Source organism: Furipterus horrens, unplaced genomic scaffold, assembly GCF_987537825.1.
Source record: "Furipterus horrens unplaced genomic scaffold, mFurHor1.1.pri manual_scaffold_3, whole genome shotgun sequence".
In the NCBI taxonomy this organism is placed as follows: domain Eukaryota; kingdom Metazoa; phylum Chordata; class Mammalia; order Chiroptera; family Furipteridae; genus Furipterus; species Furipterus horrens.
In genome coordinates this window covers 161,807,130-161,832,595 of record NW_028327173.1, presented here as the reverse complement: position 1 = coordinate 161,832,595, position 25,466 = coordinate 161,807,130, and the positions used below count along the sequence as shown (strand labels likewise).

Genomic DNA, 25,466 nt, shown 5'->3' with positions numbered 1-25,466 from the left:
ACTTGTTGAAGTACAGCAGGACCTGGGACTCTGTTTTTCACCAAGTTTTCTAGGTGATTCTTTTTCATATTCCTCTCACCCCTCAAAAAATGGGGGCCGGGAACAGAACAACCAGCTGTGACCAGAAAGTCCTCAAGCCAAAGTCCAGTTCTGCCTGTTTGGTTTGGCAAATGTGCATAGAGACAGGGAAGCTCACTTTGTCAGCTTAGGCTTGCAGGTGTCTAAATAAATTGGTGGCCTGAGAAGACTGAGGAAGAGCGTGGAAAGGGAGCAATAATAATAGCTGTTCAACAGACTTACAGGTAGATACAGAGAACTGGCGGAGGCCAGAGGGGAGGGATGTTTCTGGGAGGGGTGGAATAGGTGATGGGATTAAGAAGTACTAATTGGTAGTTACAAAATAGGCTTGGGGAAGTACAGTAAAGCATAGGGAATACGGTAACAATATTGTAATAACTATCTATGATACCATGGGTTTTAGGGTGGCCAGTGGCATGGGCTGTGAAAGAATTCACAAAGAGAAGAAAGTGTAGAGAGTAAAGTTCTTATTCACTCTCCAAGAAAGGAGGGCGTGGTGTGGAGAGATACACCAGCATCAAGGGTGGGGATTTGGAGCTTTTATTGGATTATAATTGGATTTAAAAAGGGTTTCTGTTGTGCGGTCGCTGGGCCATTGGGGTGTTATAACACGAGGCTGCAGTTTGTTCCACTGTTATCTTCTGCCGGTGGCTGTGGGGAGTGGTTAGTTCTGCTCTTGTTTTCCAGTCATTTCCAGTCCTGGGGACAGAAGCTCAGAAGAGTAAAATGGCAGTCATGTTTAACAAGGTCATAGGCCTGCTCAGCAAGTGGGGCCACAGTAGCAAACGGCGCTGTCTCCTTTCAATGGGCACTTGAATTATCAGAGGGAGCACTGTGTAACCTATATAAATGTCTATCTGCTGTGCTGTACTCCAGAAACTAACACAAAAATAGGAATTAAAAAAAATAGCTGTTCAAAAATAAAAATAAAACAACATCTGAAAACCTCTTTATTTCTGTTTTCATACTTGATTGACAATTTGACTGGATGTAAAATTCTAGGTTGAAAATTTATTTTGTTTAATATTTTGAAGTCATTGTTCCATTGTCTCCTGGTTGTTGAAAAGACTAATATCATTCTGATTCTCATTCTGTTGTGATTTGTTCCCCTGGAAGCTTTTAGAATCAGCTTTTTTTCCCCCTGATGTTCCACATTTTCACATTTTGGGAGGTCTTTTTCATCTACTTGCTGATCACAGAGTGAGCTTTTGACAGTTCAGTGTACTGACACCAGCGTCAGATGGTCTGGATTTAAAGCCTGGCTCCCTCAGCTATGGCACTGGCTGAGCCGCTAACTCTGTCTCTGCTAGTGTCTCTGCCTGTAACATCATGAGAAATCTCATGACATTGCTGTGAGGATTAAAATAAATAACTAAATGTAACATTCAGAATAGTATCTGGCAGTAGGTGGCCTCTCAGTACAAGTTTTTGCTGTAGTACATAGTCAACATCAGGATTCACTTGTGGGGACTCAGCACGGTTCAGTATGCGGTGCTTACTAAAGTGTGTGTCTCCCCCAAAGGTCTGGCTTCCACGTACAGGCGGCCTTCCAGGAAGATCACCTGCCACCAGCCAACATTCCTCAATGCCTTGGAGAGGAGGTTTCAATCACGGTTGTGTTCTGTCTCGGTCACCACCTACTGTCTGACCAGCCCCTCAGTGGCAGCTGTTCCTGTCCTCCTATCACTCATAGGCATGATTCAATAGGACCCTGTTTCATACCTCATGGTGCCTATCTTTTACCTCCTGTGCTAAGGATTCCCTGTTCCCACTTCAGCTGCATTTGTTAGAGCCCACAGCCTGCCTGGGAGCAGCCTCTCTTCTTTCTATTTTACCTCTCTTCTGTTTATTCTCCTTCATTTCCCGCCTTCCTCCCTCTTTTCCCTCATTCCTGCTTTCCTGGGTTTTACTCCCAATAAAGGGTTAGCAAATGAACATGTGTCTTTGGCTCAGTTTCATAGGGAACCCAGACAAAGACACATTGAGTTCAAGAGTTTGGGCTCTGGAGCCGAGCTCTGGGTTTGAATCCTGGCCCTGGCCCTGCTGGTCCCAGTGCATTGGGCAACTTACTTAACTGCTCTGCTTCAGTTTCCTTACCAGTAACATAAAATAGGTATAACCATAGTTGCTACCTCAGGGTTATTGGGAGAATTAAATGAGTTAACACTTACAAAGCGCACAGTAAACACCCAATAAATGTTAGCGGTTATTATTTGGTTCTATAAAGTTTTCAAGGTCATTTTTTTATAGTTCCCCTCCTTTTGTTTTCTTGGTTTTCTCTTTTCTGGAAGGTCCATTATGTGAATATTGGCCCTTCTGAACTGATTCTCTATATCTTTTATATTTTCTTATCTCTGTCTTTTTAAAAAAGATTTTATTTATTCATTTTTAGAGAGAGAGAAAGGGAGGGAGAAAGAGAGGGAAAGAAGCATCAATGTGTGGTTGCCTCTCATGCGCCCCCAACGGGGGACCTGGCCCACAACCCAGGCATGTGCCCTGACTGGAAATTGAACCAGTGACCCTTTGGTTCACAGACCGGCACTCGATCCACTGAGCCACACCAGCCAGGGCGCTATCTTTGTTTTTTTTGTTTTAGTTTATGTGAGGCCCCTCTTCTTTATATTGTAAGCCTCAAGAGAGTATTTATTTTGGTATCATGCTTAAATTTTTCAGTATTATTTTTGTTTTGTAGTTGTTTCATTTCAATCACATTCTGTTCTTTTTCAGGGGGAGGAAGAATATGTAATATCTTCTTAACTATTTGAAGATACTAATTAGAAGTTAATTTTTTAAACTTTATTTGACATTATTACTTATTCATCTAGTTTCTTTCTTCCTTTTTTCTTTTTTTCTGCTTATTTTGGTCTCTTTCAGGAGAAAGAAAGGGACTTTGGGGCAGAGGAGGGAGATTTCCTTGTGTGGTTGAAGATGCTTGGTTGTCTGTTTATAATTAAAATTATAGCATTGATACATGGATTGGAAGTTCTGTGAGTTATGTTTGTGACTGGGGCAGGGGAAGGGTGACTTGTGGGGGTCCTTGCTCTGAGGCCATTCCCTTTCTCTGGGGAGGAAACTTTCTTCTCCCTGCCTGGGGCTGGGGTAGGACCTTGTCTGTGCCCAGGGCAGAGGAAGGTGCCTGGGATCCAGCCACACCATTGGCAGACTGGCAGTTACTCCTCCAACTTCAGCCCAGATGACTTTCTTCTATCTCTTGGTGTACCTGGACTTTCGAAGACTGATGTTTTACCTTTCAGTTTCCGTGGAGAGCAACCCTCTGGCTTCCTGGCCCAGGGACACCACACTGGCCACTGGTGAGGGGGTGGGACTGTGGGTTTCCACTCTTCAGTGACAAATCCCACTTCCCTTTCTCTGGCATGCCTGGCCTCTCTGAACTTAGGCACCCAAAGCCCTGTGAGTGTTCCAGGGGAGAGCTGTTAACTTGCCTCCACCTACCTGCTCTCCACCTTCCAAAAATCCGGCTGCATTCTGTCTCCTGTATTCCCTCCTGTTCTTTCATCCCCCTGACCCTCACTCCCCTTGGCTTTCATTCGGGTGGGTCTTTAACCAGAAGAATTTCGCTTGCCCCTTTCAAAAGACAGGCCTCCACCAAATAAAAGGGAACATTATATGCCCCGTCACGGCCAATAAAATAGTTTTCAGTGCCCAGTTGTTCAGTCCAGCAGAAACAAGGCAAACTGGAAGCTTTGAAGCTCATCGGAAAGGTTCCTGGGAGGCTGCGCTGGGGAATCCAGCCTTTCTTCTCTGGATTACTCGCTCCTGGGCTCTCGCACTGCATGAGCTTCTCCACTTCTACCCACATTGAGGATTTCCTGCTCCTTTGCCTTAGTGACAACAACACTTCTCTCTCATCTTACTGTCCTTTCCTTTTTGTTCCCAGGTGTAGGATTACCAGAGTCAGCAAATAAAATCACAGCACGCCCAGTTAAACTTGAACTCAGATAGACAATATTTTTGGACATACTTATACCAACATGTTTTCAATGCTTATCTGATATTTTTAAATGTCACTGGGTGTGCTGTATTTTATCTGGCAACTCTATCCAGTTGGCCTTTCCTTTATTCTCCCCAGATCAAGGTAGGCCTCAGTCAGTAGTACAAAAGGGCTTTGTTTTCACACCATTTCTTTCCTTAAAGGGACCTACGGCTATTTACATAATATATGGCTGGCTTACACCCGTGAAATGTAAATCAGAGCCTGCTTATTCATTGTCAAGTTAGAAACTCGACCACATTTCTCAGCTGTCTTCAGTTCCCCAGCCTCAGATCCAATAAATAAATGTGTTTTCTAATGGTGATAGTGCCATTGTACTGCCTTTGTTCAATGTCTGTGCCCACACGGTGCCTGGGGCAGGACAACCCTACCCTCCTACTGTGACACTGTCTCCAAGGTCAGCATCTCTGGTTTATTCTTTGGAGGGCTTGGAGGTAATTCTTACCAGATCTTGGTTTTTAAGAACATTACCACATCCCACTGGTTTCTTTGTTAATATGTGCTGGCAGGTGACAGGTGTATGGAGCAGGATTTGTTGGTACCGTTTGCTCAAGAACGTGAACTTGACAAAGAACACTTGTCCAAAAGAAAAACTCAATTAGAATTGAACCAATTCCATGAAAGCATACAGAAAATGAATATAAAGAATATAAACTGGTCAAGAAAGCAATTGATAGGATAACAGCATTTTCATCTAATCCCCATGGAGTTGTCCTTTTTGGGGTCATTTCCTTAAAGATATTTTTCTTTTCAAGTTATAAGCCTGTTCTTGTTATTTCCCTCCTGACTTGCTGTCAGAAACTCTCCTGGCTACATTCCTGAGGCGATCCAAGGAGGTCAGCTATTAACAGACTGGGCTAAATATATCCCTTCTGGGAGCCTTTACTCCAGAGTCTGCATCCTCTATCAGCTGGGACTGATTTCCTTTCGGCTTCCTCTCCACCCGCATGGCCACCTCCTCAAGGATGTACCTCTGAGGTCGGCATGGGGAGCTGAGAGACTTCTTCAAGGCCCAGTCTATCTGCCTGATGAGGTTGGCCACCTGCTCTGAGTGCCCCTTCACCAGCACACACCTTTATACACCGGCTGTCCATCAGCCTCCTTGTAAAACACAAAGCACACCCTGACGTAGAAGCAAAGCCTCATGCTAAAGGAGGGTTTCTATACATAGGAGTTGAGGGGTTCAGCAAATAGTGGGGCACTTTGTTCCCCCCCACACCACCACCAATGACAAGAAATAAAGATCTTGGAGCAGAGCCTCTAAATTGGGGATTTATATTTTTCTTTTGGTTTTCTTGGGACTAAGGGATTTTTTCCCAGGTGTGGGATTTCCAGTGCTGAAACCAGGATGCTCTTGAGCAGACCAGAGCAGTAGGTTCTCTTCTGGTGCCTTCCCCAACACCACCCTGCAAATTCCCTTTAGTGCTCCTTCTTATAGGAGCCAAGAGAAGAGATGGGGGAGAGGTCACAGCCCCAAGCTGAGCTTTGGAAGATTTTTGCCAAATAAACACAACCAGAGATCTGGGGAAATGTCACATTGAAGCAACATAAGGAATAGCCAATAACTTTCTTTGAAGGTATTTATGAGAAAGGATATCTTTTTTTTAAAAGAATATTTTATTTGTTTATTTTTAGAAAGAGGGAAAGGCAGGGAGAAAGAGAAGGAGAGAAACATCAATGTGTGGTTGCCTCTCCAGCACCCCCAACTGGGAACCTGGCCTGCAATCCAGACATGTGCCCTGCCTGGGAATCAAACTGGTGACCCTTTGGTTTGCAGGCCAGCACACAATTCACTGAGCCACACCAGTCAGGGGAAGAAAAGGAATCTTAAGAGATTGAAGAGAAAGACATAACAATACTTTTCATTTGTAAAAACCCTCTAAAAAGCTATTTAAAATGTGTATAGTTTGCTTGCATTTTGCTATTTCAGTAACTCTAATAAGTAAGAAATAGAAAAATTCGTGATTGTAAATGTGTATAGTTTGAACCCAGAACCACATCCTAATTTTAGCAAATAGTCTGCCCACAACCCATGGCACTCTACCTCCACCTGGTGGCAGTGTACATAAGTTAAGTCCTTACCATCTACCCCACTCTGCCATTGTGTGTGTGTGTGTGTGTGTGTGTGTGTGTGTGTGTGTGTGTGTCCTGAGAGCCCCCCTTTTGGGAACTGAATTGTAGAGACCAAATTATAAAGATGCCAATTTGTCCCCTATGATGCTATTGTGTTTATCTGAAATGCAGAGTCAATTTGGAGCAAAGACTGTGTCTTTTTTTTTTTTAAATAATTTATTTATTTGTTTATTTATTTTTAGAGAGAGGGGAAAGGAGAAAAAGAGGGAGAGAAACATCACTGTGTGGTTGCCTCTCACTCGCACCCCCAACTGGGGACCTAATGTGCAACCTAGTTATGTGCCCTGACTAGGAATCGAACCAGAGACACTTGGTTCGCAGGCCAAAAGACTGTCTTTATATTTGTTTTTCACCTTATCGTGTGAAGCACCATGAGCCTTATGAAACAACTGATTACCTTAATTTCTTTTTTTTATTTTCTTCTCACTGTGTGGTTGCCTCTCACATGCCCCTGATTACCTTAATTTCTTAAAGAACATAAGACTGTTGTAAGCAGACACCATGAGTATATAATTTGTGAAAACATCATAAGTGCATAGATCTTATTAGATCATAATAATCAAATAAAACTCATAAGAATTTTATTAGTCAGACAGTTCATCATAGTCATCATCACACTGAGTTCCACAATTATTAGTTCACATCAGGGAATTTAAGTGGGATTACTTTTGCACAGGTTAATTTTTTTTTCTTTATACATATTTTTCTTATTTTGTTAATTCTCCATCCTCTGAAATAATTGCTGAAGTACACTGTGGAAGCAGGAGATTCAAATCTTACTTTTGCTTTTTGCTACTTCTTTGGGGAACTTGCTTTACTTTCCCAGGCTGGGTTTCCAGGCCTATAAAACTGAGATAATTACATTTGTCATCATGCTGGTGAAACAGTCAAATGCTGTGTGTATGTGTGCTCTGTTATCCAGATGTTAGCCCCAGGGACATTATTATCCCTTGCAAATTGAAGACAAAAATTCCAGGTCTTACTTCCCAACCCATGGCTGCCTTCTGCCCTCTATTTGTATCACAGGACTGAGTTTCCCTGGAATAGACCCAGGAATTCAAATTCCCTCTCAGCCTGCTGGTGCTCATTGCTGCCAGGATCTCTCCCCAGCCCCTCACCCTCATCCCCATACCTGATGAAAGTTACCAAATGAGAAGGGGCACCTGGCCCAGCCTGGGGGTGTGGTTCCGTGGAATGGAAAGGGTTGTGGTGAATGTGGAAGGGACCCAGAGTCCATTACCTAGGTGTGCTGCCACAGAGGATACAGGGAGAGCTAAGGCAGATGGCAGAGTCCAGGGCTGGGAAGAAGAGACAGCTGGCTTTTTCTCCTTAAAGGGCTCATCCAGCTCCCATGGGACCATGTGGCATGCATTTCACAAAACCACTCTGACACCACACTTCATCTTACTAACCTAATTTTATTTCTATCTTCATCTTGATTTCTTCCTAAAATGGAAAAACAAAAACAACAACAACAACAAAAAAAACCCAAAAACAAAAAAACCTGCCTTGAATCTTCGTTTGGAATGAAGTTGAGGTTTCCTGCATTTCGGCTGCTTTTATACAGCATTCATATTCACTGTTGTTTTCAGGCCCTCATTGCCTCCCCCAACTCTCTTCTGTGTAAACCAGTAACTCAGGATTTACCTCTTGGCTCCAAATGTCATTCGCACCCTGGACGATGTAATATCTGTCGAGCATCCACGTTGCTGGAAGGCTGCCTCTCAGGCCGCGGGAGCGCTATTACTGTTCTGGAATTGGAGACGCTGCTGAGCTTCTTCCAGACAAAGGAGAAAAAGCAGGCGCAGCATTTCCATCAGCAGGTACTCCCCCTGCTGCTGAGGCCCTTGCCGCTGTCTGGAGTTGAAACCTTCCAGAACAGGATGCCCGTCTGCTCCCTCCAAACCTGCCGGAGACCTGCAGTACCTCAGAAGCGTGTTCGGAGGCGGGTTCATTCATTCGCGGGCGCACTGCGCCCAAACCTCACTTTCACACATTTGACGCTGCAGAAGGGAGGCCCCCCCGGGTGTGCATCCAGGCTCTGCAGGCCGCACCCGGGAACTACACTGGAGGCGCCACAGCACCTGGGCCCTGTCTCCATCCAGCGTGACCGGAGAAACACTTCTGAGATACAATTTGCCTTCACAAAATACCTCACAGGAACTTTATAACATGTAAAAAGCTTTCTGTGTTTGGAAACCCTAACTAGGGATACTGTCTAGTATCTCCTGTAACACCTTTCATATAAAACTCAAATGAAAATCTTTTGCATGAGGTTATTGCCAAAAAACATTTGTCTCTATAGAGGAAATTGTGGTGTGAGAAGGAAAATTAAAACTACATAATCCATCACATTTTCCTCCAAGTCTTGGGTGCCAGGTACCTGAAACTCATTGTCTTAATGTTCTCATCTGCTCAAGGCAGGTGCCTGACACTTTTCTTTCAGCTGTCTCTAAAGCTGGACTACCTGTCTGTCTCTCTGTCCATTTGTCCATGTATCTATTTTTTGGACTGAGTTTTAATCTGTAGAAGGACCTAAGTCCTTGGCAGTAGCAGGTATGCAGGTATAGACCAAACTTGAAACAAATTCCTTAGATTGTGAAAGCAATAGTTGTTTCAAAATTGCAATAATTTCCTTACATAGTTATATGTAGACATATTTCAAAGATAGCAGAATGGGACTAATTTTTACCTTTTAAAGGAAATTTTGTTTTTTTAGAGAGAAGGGAAAGGGGGGAGAAAGAGAGGGAGAGAAATGTCGACATCGATCGGTTGCCTCTCACACATGGTGACCCTTCACTTTGCAGGATGACACCCAACCAACTAAGCACCCTGGTCACAGCATGTCTACCTTTCTTGATAGAAAAGTTGCAGAGGTGAATGGAGTGGCACAGAAGGAAGGACCAGCAGCTGCCTCCAAAGGGACTGTTTGCGTGGCAAGACCTTGGCTGTCTTCCCGTTGCCTTGGACTGAGCCCACATTCCCGGGGTGTCTCTTTTGCTTTCTGGACAATTCTGTGAGCTCCCTGGTATCTTGCCTGTGGATTCCCTTTCTTTTTAAGTTAATCATATGGAGTTTCTTTTGCTTGCAACCAAGAATCCTGACTCATCTATTCAGCAAATTAATTAGTTCAGTGATTCACTTACTCCATTAGCATTCCCTGAGTAAAATAGCAGTGTGAAGTAGCTATTATATTCTTTTTATTTTATGGATGCAGAAATTAAAGCTCATGGAATTTTAGTTTTGAAAATTAATATTATAATCTAATGTTTGGTGTTTAAAGTGGTGTTTTCCATTTCTTCTCGGTCTCCCTGTAGGCAGCAGAGTCAACATTTCATCTCAAAGCCTGGAGGATTTTGAAGTCTAATCATTGTGAAAGTGCCCACGATCAAGAACTCAGTAGTGACTTACCCAGCTGGAGGTATGCCCCTTGTCCAGGAAGCCCTGGGTGTGATGGCCAAAAGACCCTTCATCAGTAGGAACTCACAGGCCCCAAGGTGGGGAGAATTTAGGTGGGAACTTTTTGAACAAGACCACTGGGGGAGGGGATTAAAATCGAAAGGTTGGCTCTCATAAATCGTATGTCATGTCCATCATTTCAGCAAACTTTTCTATCTAGAATTCCCAAAGAGGAAGGATTTGCAAATTCATCCCACTGAAACAAAGGTCTTCTTCTTCTGATATTTAAGGATAGACTAGCCCTTTTCTTCCCCTTCTAGTAAAAGAAAGAGTAAACAGTGTCAATAGTTTGTAAAATATAAAACCTCCACTTCCCAAAGCCCTGGCAGAGAAAATTGGAGGTTTGCGATTATTTGATAAAACTATGTGGACAGATGGACAACCAATTTAAGGCCATTCTACTAACTCAAAGGTCACTTTTTTATAGGTAGTAGATAATAGAAACTCACTTAGGTTTTTGAAGCCTTCTTGGTAAGTATTTAGCAAAGGCTGTCTCCAGGCTTCCTGTTGTATTTACAGAGGTTTGTAGAGTTGAGAGGTTAGATAGCAAATATCCTTCTGTGGGTAACTCTTCTGGAGGAGAGATCATGGGTTTGTTTTGGAATCATGTGTATTGCCGGTGGGTATAAGGTAGGGGTAGGGGGAAGAGAAGGAAGTGCTCTCCAACTGCAGGCGGCTTTTTTTTTTTTTTTTTTTTTAACAGACTCAGCTGTAGGAAGCCAGCATTTTTTTTTTTTTTTAAGATTTTTAATTTTATTTATTTATTTATTTTTAGAGGGCAGGGAAGGGAAAGAGAAAGAGAGGGAGAGAAACATCAGTGTGTGGTTGCCTCTAGCATGCCTCCAACTGGGGACCTGGCCTGTAACCCAGGCATATGTCCTGTCTGGGAATCGAACCAGGGACCCTTTGGTTGGCAGACAATCCACTGAGCCACACAAGCCAGGGCCAGGCTGTATTTTTAACACCCCACAAATGAACTGTGTAACATGGTAGAAATTCTTTGTTTTTAGTAGTTTATTTTTTATTGTATTTTTTAATTACCATTTATCCCCCTTATACCGTCTTCCCACCTCTACCCACTCCCTGTCCCCACCAGTCACCGCATTGTTGTCAGTCTCTATGAATTCTTTTTATTTTTTGCTTGATCCCTCCACCCCTCAACCGTCACCATGCCCTGCCCCCACCCCCTGACCCCATGGTAGATATTCTTAATCTGACAACACCTCTTCACCATTGTGCAGTTTCCAGCTTATTCTTTAATGGATTATTGTCTAATTCTACATTCTTTTTGCACTATAATTATTGCCACTTATCATCATCTCTGTCTTTGGAGCAGGTAAGTTAGCTGGCTGCACTGATAATTATGTCATTTTTCAATTCACACTCTGGAAAAGGGGAAGGTAGAGCTGGCCTCAGAGACTGTGATATGTAGGGACTCAAACACCATGAGCTCTCTCTCTTAATCATTATGTGCTGGCTTCATTTCTTCCTAGTACACTCAGCAGGGGGTGTGGCTACCAGCACTTCCAGGCTCTTATCCTCAAAGCTTTGTTATCAGAGAGGAAAAAACCATTTTTTCTTAGTTCTAATTTATACATTCTTTGGAAGAGACTCTAATTGGCTTGGGTCAGGTCATGTGTTCATCCCCGGGTCAGTCATGGTGGCTTATAAAAAGATAGCCACTCTGATTTAGGTCATATTATAGTGTAGAAAGGGATGGAGGAAAGAAATTATTTCCCAAAGGAAGAAAATATTATTCCCAGAAGAAAGGAGAGCTGCTTGGCTAACAAACAATAAAGTTTATTGAGCACCTGCTATGTACCAAACAGCACATTTAGAAGCGAGAGCCAGAGCCAGAATTGATCTAAGAATATAAGCTCTTTGAGAATTTTCAGAGTGTGAAATGGGACATCAGGCCAATCTTATCCAGATCATAAAGGGTTGTGAGATCTTAGCTGATTACTGGTTGTCTTATGTTTTAAATAAAACAAACAAAAAAATTTATCTTTGATGGCATATAACTCTAAAGATAAAGACTTTTAAAATTAAATTTATTGGAGTGACATAGGTTAATAAAATTATATAGGTTTCGGGTGTACATTTCTGTAATATATTGTCTGTATATTGTATTGTGTGTTCACCACCCAAAGTCAAGTCTTCTTCCATCACCATTTCTCCCGCCTTTGCCCTCTTCTACCTCCCCCCAATAAAGGCCCCTGCCTCTGTCCATTTTAGTGTCAGGTACATATTGGTTCCTGTTTTCCAAAGTCCTGTCGTAAATATGACTTGAAAATACCTGGTGATACATAAGAAAGAATGAGGAAGATCTCTATAAATGGATATAGAGGAACTTTTAGAATATATTGTTAAGTGAAAGAAGCAAAGTACAAATATGTGTACAGCAGGCTAGCCTTTGCCCAGAAAGAAGGCAAAATGTGTGTGTGTGTGTAGCAAAAAAAAAAAAAAAAAAAAAACACAATGAGGATAAACCAGAAATTAACAAAACCTCTATGGAAGGGGAAGGGGTAGGACTGGGGAATTGGGAATGGATATGGGAGCATTTGAATGTCTTATATGTCTGGAAAATTAAATTAAATTAGAAGGGATGGAAAGAAGCAAGCTCCAAAATTAAAATACAATAATAAAACAAATGATTCTAGCTATTTTGTATTGATAAAATAACCACATAGAGAAAAGAATTGATTCCATTAAATTTTGATATTGGGACTCTGGCTGACCATGTCTTAGTGGGATATATTCTAAGAACAAAAAGAGTTTAATGGCATATAAAGTTTTATTATGTTTATTGGTTATTAGTAATGTAAGCATTATAATTTTGAAATGATATATAGGTTTTGTAGGACAAAGCAAATAAGTGGATATAGTAATATGATTAGCAATCCAAACTTTACTCTAAGGGAAAAGAAATAAAAGTAGAAAATAAAAGGAGTTTAAATAAACATTTTATGTTAAATTTGAATATAGGAAGTCTTAAGTATATATATTCCCTAGGTTTGTCCATTTGAAAGGACTTACAAATAATGACACTTAGGTGTAATGAGCACACTTCCTGCCCAGATCTTGATGTGGATACCATTTTCCATTAAAAAGGAACAAGATTCCTCGGAGAATGGCTGAATCTAGGTTTGGGGAAGAAAAATATGAAACAGATCAGAAATATTTTATTTCCTTGCTAGGCAACAAGAAAAAACCTCAAAAACCAATGCTTTCTTATAGTAAGGATATAGGACCCATTTTAAAGGAACTCTCTTTAGCCAAATTTGGGACCATTTGGACATCAAAAACAATAAAGTAAGTGATTATGAAACATTAAATAGAAAAGAGACTCATGAGATCATAGTAATAAGAGGGAGAAGGAGAAGGAAAGGAACAAAAGAGAGAGGGAGAGGCAAAGAGAGAGATGGAGAGACAGAGAAAGAGAGAATAAAGAGCAGGATGTATAAAATCTTCTACAAAATAACTGGACTCCTCAAAAAGTCAATGTAAAATTTTTTTAAAAAAGAAAAGAGAAAGATGAGCACTACTCAATACTTTAAAATTAAAGGCTAAAAACATAAAAAATGCAAGAATTTGGTATAATTGTAGAAATATGAATATGAACTGGATATTAGATTATATGAAATAGTGATCATTTTCTTAGATGTGACTATGATGTTGTAGTTATATATACAATATAAGAATGTCCTTATTCTTAGATGCATAGTGAAGCATTTAGTGGTAGAATATAACGAATGTCTGCCACTTAACTGCTTTAACAGCACCAATATTAATATATATTTTTTCCTTCTGTATTTTCTCTGCAGATGGATAGATAGCTAGATAGATAGCAATAGAGGTAGAAAGCTAATGCAAATGTGGTGTAATGTTAACGATTGGTGAATCTGGGTATTGATTCAATTCTTTTTTCTATAGACTTGAATTATTATTGTTTTTTTTTCCAAAATACAAAGTTAGGGGAAAATGTCTGACTATGAAGCTTAAGATCTGGAAGGGTCCTTGGATTTTTATCTTCTAAATGTTTCATTTGTAAATTGTAAAATTAAACCCCAAAGGGATGAAGTAGCTTGCTCAGGTCACAGAGTTAGTTACTAAGCAAGAGAGCGTGGCCTCTTGTTTCTACTAGTCTTTGCTGTCTCTTGTGAAAATTAACCTTGCCTTGCTGGCATGCACAGTTCTTAATTTCTCTAGTAATCCACTGGCTTTTCCATATCAAAATGACTGGGGGAGGCAGGGCACACACGAGGCCTTGACATTGGCCCCCTGTCTCTCTTCAGGGCCAGGCTTTCTCTTGCTCACTCGGCCTTCGCATCTGGACTCAGGATGCCTTGGCGCTCTCCACAGCCCCTCACACTGGTTTCCCATGGCAGCAGCCAGGGGCTTGCCGTCTCCTCCTTTCATTATCTTGGGGCCCTTTCACTGACCTGGCCTCAGCAGTTTTCTGAATATTCTTGGGTTGATTTTAAAAAGCTTCTTCGCATTATTGAAACAAACAGTAACATCACCAAGTCAACATGATGATACCTTGACCATGCCAACTGGAAACCTCAGTTTGAAACAAAAGGCTACACTCAGAGCAATAACACCCCCCTCCCCCAGTCTCCAAAGGAATTGCTTGCGATACTCCAACCCATAAATTAAACCACCAGGCTGAATTTGCCCAAGAATATTTTGCAAGTAGTGAAACAATAAGAAATAAATATGTTGCCCAAACAGCCCTCTTTCCCCACAGGAAATGATGCAGGTGCCCTATGGAAATCAAGCACAAACCATGGACTTAAGCCTGCTGGGCAGAGAGGTAAACACAACTCAGAGATCTTTAAGAAGGTGGGACTGGACTCTCCTGCTATTCCCTTTCCACTCCCTTTACCTTGCCCTTTTTTCATTTTGACATTTTATTTTCTTTTTTCTATTTTGATGTGCTTGCAATTTGTTTTACTTTGACTGGAACAAAAAATGATTTTCATTCTTAATGTGTATTAGAAGTTTGGTATAAAAATGTCTAGACACTTAACCCCTCTCCCCTACCCAGTTGTTGCTTACAATGAACCTCTTTTCAATGAATATCTAATGAAGGTAGCTCTTAAATAAAAATGAATGTAATATACAAAGCTGAGTAATGTTATTTTCTACCTTGTGAAGAAAAGAATATATCAGTGTGGGATATATGAGTATAATGTATGAGACTTCCAAGCTGGAAGTCTGTGGAGTCAGACACGGAGTGGGCAGAAACATGTAAAGTCATCAAGGAGCCCTGACTGGTGTGACTCAGTGGATTGAGAGCTGGCCTGTGAACTGAAAGGTCACTGGTTTGATTCCCAGCCAGGGCACATGCCTGGGTCTCGGGCAGGTCCTTGACTGCGGGCAAGTGAGAAGCAACTCTTTGATGTATCTCTCGCACATTGCTGTTTCTCTCCCTCTCTTTCTCCCTCACTTCTTCTCTCTCTTTGAAAATAAGGGAGAAAGAGAGGGAGAGAAACAGCAATGTGGGGTTGCCTCTCACATGCCCCCAACTGGGGACCTGGCCAGTGCTCAATCCACTGAGCCGCACCAGCCAAGGCTGTAAATAAAATCTTCAAAAAAAATAAAAAATAAATAAAGTTCTGTTTCCCTCTGTGAATTCTGGAAAACCTAAGCCCCAAACATGCTGATACAATTAAAAAAAAAAAAGTCATCAAGGAAAGTTGGAGGATATAGTAGATATTGCAAAATAATGCCCAGAGGTTCAGCGTGTTTGCTGAGTAAGGCCCTTAGAAAAACAATCCTGTGGGCTTATATTATCAGCACATTCCCTCCAAATGAGAGATAATTTCTTCTCCTGATTTTTTTGGGCTGGGTTTCTCAGTTCTAGAATGCTGTGTGACTGCATATGGAGCTCTAAAATTAGCTTTAAAAGCAGGCACAACAAGCTGCTGGCCTGGATTTTATTTGGTCTGTGCAGTATTTTTAAAAATCAGAAATTTGCACATAAAAACCCAGTTTCCAACTTCTCTTGACATATTGGAAAATCTGGCAGCCCTGGGCTTGAATTTCCTCTTGGTAAAGGTTGATCGTCTCCCATGGCTATGAGTTCTGAGGCTTGCTACAGCCCCTGGCAGTCCATGTCATCATGTGTCCACACAGCTTTATTTAAATGGCTGACTCCTGGAAGCATCTGACTTTGAGACCCATGTAATCCAGCTTCATTTAGACAAAACAATTTTCTTTTGACAAAGATAGGTGTTTACATCTGTTAAGGCATTTTCCATTACATAATTTTATTTAATCCTCCAAAAAACCCTTTCAAATAAGTGTAATTATTTATAACCATTCTGAAGATACGATTCTGAGTCTTGGTGACGCTGTGTAACTTACACATGGTCACATCGTTAGTAAGGAGCAGAGCCAGGATTCAAACTCAAAGCCTGTGCTGTCAGATAACTGAGCAAAAGCGAATGTTGGGGTCACAGTTATCTATAGCTAACTTCCTTGAAGAGCAGAAAAGCAACATGGCAGCATCCAAAGGACCATGGGTCAAAGAGCAAAGAGCTACGGTTGTGAATACAGGCCCCCTCGCCGAGGATTTTACCACTTGGTATTCGTTCGTAACTTTGGGAAATTCCCTTTTCTCTCTTGACCTCAGGTTCGCAATCTATAAAATGAGGGCGGTTGGCGTTGGGGTGGGGATGGGGTGGGTGGGGACAGTGATTGGGGAGACTTCTAAAAGCCTTGACCTTCAATTTTACTGTTTGGTGCCTAATCTGAGAAAGAACGTGTTCCTTTTGTTTGGCTCCCTCTGCTGGGCATGGAGAAGAGAACACATTTGTTGCCCGAGCTATGTCAGATTTAATTCAATTACTCATGGAGGGCTTGACCTATACAAGGTCATGGTGGGCTCCTGGTTCCTGGTTGAGAAGACTTGGACTAGAAATGATTATGAGTCACTTTCTGATCATCACCGAGAAGAGCAAAAGAAGTGAAGGTGTAAAATAACTCAAGATTGTATTGTATATATGGAAATCACAGCCTCAGAAAACACTATAATGATCAGGAAAATAATGAAAGCTAATATTAAGTACAATAGGCCAGGAAATAAAACATTTAAAGTACTTTATCTATTTTCCTTTTCATTTTATCCTTAATGTAACCAGAACACAGTTGTTTATTACCTTGGCTTTGCACTGGGAGGGCGGTGAGAATCCAATCCCCCCCCACCACCTTTCTAAATAAAGACATGGAGGCCCATGGATGTTAAGTGACCTACCCACAGGCATAGCAGCTGACTATTGGCAGAGCTAAGATGAGAGGCTAGTCCAGAAATCTTTTTATTCCTTCATCCAGCTTCTCCAACTTAAAATCTGGCTGAGGAGAAAGGACTCATACCAAGAAATAATTAACAGAAAGAGGCATGTAATTAAAAGCTGAGATTTCAAGAGTTGAAAGGACCTTTGAGGCCATCCAGTCAGACTTTCTGCTCAGACGGAAGCTTCTCTGCATACCCCTAGGTAACTGGGTGCTCAGCAGTTGTGTTGAAACCGAGTTCTAGTCCTCATTTTGTTCCCTGGAGTATGCAGGATATAACTAAGCCCTCTTCTCCACATAGTCTTCCAAGAATTTGAAAACAACTCTTGTGAACCTATAAAACAGCATGTCTGTGCTAAAATTCCCAAGTGTATTTAAGTCTTTCACAGTATACAAGAATTTTAGAAGATAATTTATTATAATCCTGGTTGTCCTCCTCCAATGGACTCCAAAGATGGCTCCCCCCCCCCCCAAATGACACCTCCTGGTACTCATGTTCTTGTGTAGTCTGCCCCATGCTGAGTTTTGGCTGTCCTTTGAACTACACAGACTAGGCAGAGGTGACTGTGCCAGTTTTGGTCCAAAGCCTTAAAAACAAATTTTATCTTTGTGCTCTTGGAAGCTAGCCACCAGGTTAGATCAGTTACCCTGCTGGAGAGGAAACCTCTGGAGGACAGGATGCCACATGGAGAGCTGAGATGTCAGCTCTGTGAGTGGAGAAGCTGTCTTGAGGTCCTGTCTGTGACGGCAGCTGCCACAGAGGTTCCCAGCAAAGCCAACAGAACACTCAGCTGAGCCCAACCAACACATAGAATCATGAGACACAAGAATACAGTTTTTTTAAGCCACTTAGTCTGAGTGGTTTGATGTACAGTAATAGATAACTTGAAACAACCCACTCAAATGTATTCCCAGAACCAAAACTGATGTGACTCGTGCTGAGGATAGACGGCATAGTGCCTCTGTTTATGCTGACACTATTAACACTGCCCTGGATTTGATTTACTTTTAGCAATCCTATCATTAAATTGAATGTGCAGCCAACTACAAATCCCTGGCATTTGTCATAGAATGACTGTTTGGCTACTTCTCTCCAATGTTTTCCTAAATGGTATTATGGACCTACATAAAGGATTTTTACATATTTTTTCTTCATAATTTCATCTTGCCTGCTATGACATCATCCCAGCTTGATGATATTTTTAGAAAATATTTGAGCCCTGGCTCAGTGGATTGAGTGCTGGCCTGCGAACCAAAGGGTTGCCAGTTCCATTCCCAGTCATGGCACATGCCTGGGTTACAGGCCAGGTCCCCAGTAGGGAGTGCATGAGAGGCAATTACACATCGATGTTTTTCTCCCTCTCTTTCTCCCTCCCTTCCCCTCTCTCTAAAAATAAATAAATAAAATCTTTAAAAATATGTTTAAGTTCTGCCTTCTGATATTATAATTATCCCTTGTGTTCTCTGCAACTTGACAAACATGTCACACATATTTTATCCAAATCATTGATGAAATTGCTGACTAGGACCAGGCTAGTTCAGTCTTCTAGGAGCAGTGCACTAAAAGGTCTCCTTTTGAGTAGATTTAGATATATTAATTCAGAACCATATTTAGAAAATGATCATTCTAGTTAAACAATCTATTCAAATCTGTCATCCAATATAATCATTACCCCTTGTGTCCCCTGCAATTTGACAAACATGCCACACATATAATGTTCAAATCATTGATAAAATTGTTGAGTTGGGACCAGGCAAATTCAGAGTCCTTTGGCCCGGCACTAAAGATCTGCTAAGCAGGTTTGCTCTATTGATTGAGCAATACTTTTAGAAAATGATCATTCCAGCTACAAATCTGTTTAATCTGTTGTCTGTCAAACTGCTTTTCTTGTTTTGATTCATAATGACATTGCGAGAATTTGCCTTACTGACGTCAATGAATATTTACTGTAGCCTTTCTGGGTGAAACTTTCCAATAACATAGTTTAAATGTAGTCTGACCCGACTGGCTACCCACTGTAGTCAGTGAACTCATGTCATCTAGCGAACACCACTTTACTTCCTACATAGTCAGGGATGGTTTGTTTTAGAATCTGATGAGAACAGGCTTGGCAGTCCAACACACCTTCTCTGAGCTTCAGTTTCTTCGTCTGTAAAGTGGGAATAGTGATACTTTCTTATGGGTTTGATGTGACAGTTAAAATGCCATGATGTGTGCAAAGCACCGAGCACCATGCCCAGCATGTAATAACTCAATACATGTTGGGTTCTGTTATTGTTATTGTCTTGTTATTGTAATGATGAGCTGTTCTTCAATCTGTAGTTTCTAAATATGACCTCTTTCTTTTCATTCTTCTGAAAATTTGAACAACACATGCTTATCTAGTATATGGCACTGTGTTGAAGAATACAGCAAAATTAAAAATAGTGCTGCTTTCTGCTTGCCATCTGTTAGCATGAACCATCTGCCCAAAGCTGTGGGCATATCCCTTTTTTTTGTTCTTCATGTTCAAAACATTGATTAAAATGTGTCCCTGACCCCATGCCCAACTTACACCTTTTGTGACCCTAGCATATTTCCCATGGCTCAGCCACCATCAGACAGACCCCTTGGGATCACTATGTTCTTGCCATATTTTGCATTGGTCTGTCATTACCAGGAGGGAGTTGGGTGAGACCTAGACATTATTTAGCTCTGTCCGGAGTTAATGGGGTAGGAAACCATTCACATTAAGAAGTGATGGGTTAGAGGGCTCGGGAGCAGGATTTGGAGAAGCAGGAGAGCACCCTCATCATAGAGAACTAGGGCACCAAGGGGAGAACGGGAACAAAGTCATAGCAGCAGGGACCTGAGTACCAAGTCATAGGACCATGCACAGGCCTAACATATTAAGATACCAGAAAGTATCTTAACGAGAAATCCAGGCTTTCTTATGTCCTCCTCCGAAATTGGTGGTATCAGATCTTGGGGCTGAGTTGAATCCGTTAAGTAGTATTAGGGGGCCCCAGCAGTGGCGGTTAGTGTGCTGCTCTAGCAGAGAGCCAAGTAAGGCACTAACACATCTTATTAGAGAATTTCCAAGATTCCCGACCCTTGCTCTCCTCATCCATTTCTTCCAGCTGGTCCTGAATTAAAACCTGGAGGGTCTTTCTCTTACTGATTTCTGAGTTTCTGAGAGATGACTTTATTGTAAGGTTAGTCAGAAACTACTAGATGCCTTTCTTCCAGCAGGATGACAATATTTGATGACGGCTGAGTGGGAGTCCAGTCACTGGTGACTCTCTGAGTACTCAAAATGTCAATTTGAGGCTAGAATAGATCTGATAAGAATGGAGAGAGGCAGTGTTGGGTTATACTTCACAAAGCAGTCATTCTTAATCTGCTTTAATGACCTGAGGGAAGGATACTGATTATAATTCTCTGGCTGTCTGTAGCATCAAAGTGTCCTTAAATGTCACTCAAAAGCCATCTAAGACTTTTGTCATTTTTTAATCTTTTAAAACTAAAAAATATCTTTAAGTGCTTTTGTTTTGAAAGAGATGGAGAAATAAACCCTACCACAATTCTACCTCCTGGAGACAATCTGTTAAAATTTTGGAGTGCATCTGAGTTACTTTCTTCCTATCCTCCTCTCTTTGCCACCCCACTTCCTTTTCATCCTCTCCCCTCTTTCTCTCTTTGGACCTCAAGGTGAGAGAGTTGAGTTATTTATATTTCTCAGTCATAGTGCATTATCAACATTTGCATATCCTTGGCTTTGCTCCCATCTTATTTTATTATTTTCCTTCTTCATCCTGTTCCTACCACTGGTACCTATTCTAAGATGCTATATTTTTGCATTTTCATGCATCACTGAAAAATATATTGTATTTATGTATTTTCAATTTACATAAAAAATGGGACTTGGTATGGGTCTTGTTCTGTTTCTTATTTTCTATTTTTAACTCAACACTATTTATATACTGTTTATATGATCTATTTATAATGTGGGATGCTTATCTGGTTTATTTCTGCTAACTGCTGCATGGTGTTTGATGGTATGAATCCACCACATTTCAATGATCAGTTTCCCTAGTGATGGACTTTTAGGTTGTTTTTAACATCCTGCTGTCAAAAACAGCATGCATATGCCACTATGGATCTGATTATCAGAAGTACACAGACAGGAATGAAATTTCTGAGTCATAGGGATACATATACTTAATATCACTAAGTGCTTCCATATTTTTCTTAAAATGGTTATAACATACTCTTTTATTGAGGAATTATTCATGTACCATAAAATTTTCTCTTTTAAAGGTATAGAATGCAATGGTTTTTAGATTATTCACAGACCTGTGCATCCAATTCCAGAACATTTTCAGCACCTCCAAAAGAAACCTGGTAACTATCAGCAGTCACTCCACATTTCCTCTCCCCTTGGCCCCTGTCAACCAGGGGCTGAAAACCTGCTTTCTGTCTCTATAGATTTGTCTATTTTTGACATTTTATATAAATGGAATTATACTATATGTGGACTTTTGTGTTTGGTTTCTCACACTTAGCAAATTGTTTTGAAGGAATGTACCTCATCCCTTTTTGCTGCTGAATAATATTCCATTGTATAGAGATATCACATTTATTTATCTATTCATCAGATGATGGACAATTGGGCTGGTTTGGGGGCTATTGTGAATAATGCTGCTATAAGCGTTCATGTATAATTTTTTTTTTGTGTGTGTGGGCATAGATTTTAAATTCTTCTGAGTACAGACTTAAGCATGAAATTGCCAAGTCATATGGTAACCGTTTAAGGCTGTCCTTCAAAGTAGCTGCACCATTTTATAGTCCCACCAGCAATATATAAAGGATCCAATGTCTACATATCTTTATCAACGATTGCTATTGCCTATCTCTTTTATTATAGCCATTCAAGTAGGTGGGAAGTAGAATTTCATTGTGGTCTTGATTTGCATCTCCTAAAGACTAATTATTTTGAGCATGTTTCTATGTGCTTATTGGCTATTTTTACATTTCCTTCAGAGAAATTTTTATTTAAATCACTTTCTCATTCTAAAATTGGGTTATTTGTCCCTTTATTGAGTTGTGATAGTTCTTTTTACAAGTTCCTTATCAGATATATAATTGCTAATATTTTCACCCATTCTGTAGATTCTTTTCACTTTCTTGACTGTGTCTTCAAAATACAAAACTTAATTTTCAAGAAGTCTGATTTATCTATTTTTTCCTTTTGTTGATTATGCTCTTGGTGTAAACCATTGTCTAATTGGATTACTTAAGTGTCAGCAAAAGTATATCCCCAGACACTTTTCTTCATCAGGCTTTTTTTTTTTTAATGTTAGCAAAGCAGATATATAGCTGAGTACGTAAATGTGAAATAATTTCAGAATTAGCTGATACTTATAAAGAGGGAAGTAAATTCTTGGTACCATGTTCAATGTTCCACAGATATTTTCTTAATATTTTCAACAACCAATAGAAAGCATATGCCAGTATGAGTCCCATTTCATGGAGGAAGAAACTGAGGGTTAGAGGGTCGCCCAGCTATTCAGCAATGAATCAGAGTTCAGTGTGGCTGTCTCTAGATGCTGACCTCTTGAGCACTAGCCACACAGCCTCCAACCTGTGACCATACAGACTCCCTTCATGGTCTAGTTCAATGGTTCAGCAACCAAACACCTATCCCTGCCCTCGGCTCCCAGTGAAGATTAGGCTCCCATGCGGGCAGTGCATGGTCTGCTCTTTGCCTTGCTCCATCGAGGTCTTCTTTGCTCTGTCATCTATTAGATCACAACCTTATTATCAGAATATCACCAGATGAGATCGGTCCGCTGAGAGCCATCAAAACCCGCTTTCAGTAGAGGTGATAACCTTAAGGCAAAAGTTAAGAAGTATTGTGCCACTTGTTATTTGCTTTTATTTCCAAAAGTCTGAAGTCTTTGGGTAAAAAAGTATAAGTAAATAGGAAGTACGTATCAAACAAACACTACTACTGAAGATTATAGAAAGCTAGAGATGTTTAGGTTTTCACTTACCTAAATCAGCCACAGCACCTCACACAGGGATGAGTGGTTGTTAAAAATGTGGAGTTCTTTTCACAGTGCGTTTTAGCTTTTAAAATGTGAGCATTTTGTGGAGTGTGCACTTTTGATGTAACAATAGATACTAAAAATCTTTCCCACAATTTCAAGTAAATTCGAGACTTCTTCCTTGTGTAAACATAATTTCACTCCTTCCAGATGGCTACTTTTAATAACAATAGGCAAATGCATTATCCTTTTGGTGTAAAAATGAAAATATTTTGCAAACATTTTATAGAATACTCTGATACAAAGGTACAAAATACAGGTAAACAAGTGCCATAGCCCTGACTGGTGTGGCTCAGTGGATTGAGTGCTGCCCTGCAAACCAGTCAGGGCACAGGCCTGGGTTTTGGGCTGGGTCCCCAGTTGGGGGTACGTAAGAGGCAACCAATCAATGTATCTCTCACACATCGATGTTTCTCTACCTCTCTTTCTCCCTCCCTTTCCCTCTCTCTAAAAATAAATAAAATCTCAAGAAAAAAATAAACAAGGGCAATGTTCTCCTGAGGAATTGGACTTCAGAGTAAACCACCTGTCTGCCATAGTCACAGAGTCCATGCTGCTATTCGCTGGACAGTCTCACTGGAAATATAAACTGTGATTCCATTTTGATATTAAAAATTATTGAGAATTATTTTTACCTATGATACTTATATTTTTAAAGAATTCTTATCCTTTAGATATACATATTAAATATTCATGAATACAATGATATCACATCTGGGGTTTGCTTCAAAAAATAATCCCAGGGAAGCAGTGAGGCAGAGAGGTGGGTATAGGGGAAACAATATTGGCCATGCATTGGCAGCTGTTGCACCTGAGTGGAGAGGACATTTTACTATTGTACTCTTTTCTTTACTTCATACATTTATTGGCACAGTGGTGGGAAGTGTGTGGGTCTTGACTTAGGATGTAAGGTGACTGACTCTTCCCAGCTTTAGCATGGGCTTCAAACATCTCAGAAAAATCCTCAAGTCCCAAGCACACTGGGATGGTTGCTCCCTCTACTTAGACATGTGATTTGCATTCCACCTCTGCCAGTGTTTTCTCTGGAACTTGATGCAAATCATCAAGGCCTCTGAGCTTCAGCTTTCTCATCTCTAAATGGGAATAATCTACTTGCTGGGCTCTTCTGAGCATCTTCTCAGACACTAGATGTGAATGTGCTTTGTAAACTGTGAGATACTACACAAGAACTCCGCTGCCTTGCGGCATACCTCTTCAGGGGAAAGGCTAAGGGAGTAAACCCCGACAGAAAATCCGGAGCCGGAGTCCCTAAGGCGGTTTGACGTTGTAGTCAACACCGGCAACTCCTGCGGCGCACCTGAAGCCAAGCTGTATCGACTCCGTCTTTCCCTTGGACCCTTCAGCTGCGAAGAGAGGGGGGGGGTCTGCTGCATGGGCAACAGCAGACCCTCCATATCACCCTGCCCAGGCTCTGTAGCTTCAGCGTCATCACAAGATGTCGATTCAACACGGGAGGAGACAGATACCATGTCACTCCCGAGTCGGACTGCACAGCCATTCTCGGTGGTGCAGAGACTCTTAAGAAGCTACACCATCGTCTCTCGAGACGGACGGCTGCCGACGACGACGACGACTACACAAGAATTATGTGTAAATAACATAGCACAGGGTCTCTGTTCCTCATGGTGCCCAGGCCCCAAGACCCCCATGCTTTCTTCTCAGGGGGGCCCGAAATCCCCTTTCCTACTAGGTGCTTCACAAGGAGGGAGGGACCAAGATGTGGAGGATCCCCAAGGCCTTTGGCCTTTCCTCTGGAATATTCCTCACAACCTCCAGGACTCCTAAAACTCTCCTCTGGCTCCACTCCCACCTGGAGTTTCAGTCTTCCCTGGGTTCTATTTCCTGAGACCCTGCAGGCAGGGAGTTGAGAGCCACGAGGAAGAGGCGGCTGTGTGACTGGGCTCTGCACACCAGGGGTCGCACGAGAAGGAGGAAGCAGGAGGCAGGGCCAATTTACTCATTTGGCAAGAGGCCTAGAACCCACTATACTTTTAGTAGCCCATGAAAATGCTTTCATCTTTTCTAACATGATATAAAGAAATAATATAATCTAGCCTATCACTAGTACAGCCGTAAAATATAATTTATAATTTGTGTGTGTGTTGGGGGGGAGGTCCCCCCAAAACAAAAGTGCCTAAAGCTCCACCAAAGACATAACGTGGCCCTGGAGGGAGATAGAATCAAGTTGTGCTTGATAGAGTCCACCCATAGTTCCATGGATTCCACCAGCTAATTCAGTTCATTTATTCATTTTCAGTTTATAAGGGGGTTTTCCCTTCATTAGACAGCTTCTTGTGGATAAAAGCTACTCCATTTCTAGCAAAAGAAACAGGTCAAGCCTTGGTGGATCACTTGATCATCTACCTATCCACCT

At 41.3% G+C, this 25,466-nt stretch overlaps 1 long non-coding RNA gene across 1 annotated transcript; it reads left to right on the top strand.

Annotated features, from left to right (window-relative positions):
- Positions 1–237: 237 nt before the first annotated feature.
- On the top strand, positions 238–14,666 carry LOC150016559 (uncharacterized). The gene is made up of 3 exons (XR_016510055.1): positions 238–302; positions 9,541–9,644; positions 14,433–14,666. It is a non-coding gene; the product is annotated as an uncharacterized LOC150016559 (long non-coding RNA).
- Positions 14,667–25,466: the final 10,800 nt, after the last annotated feature.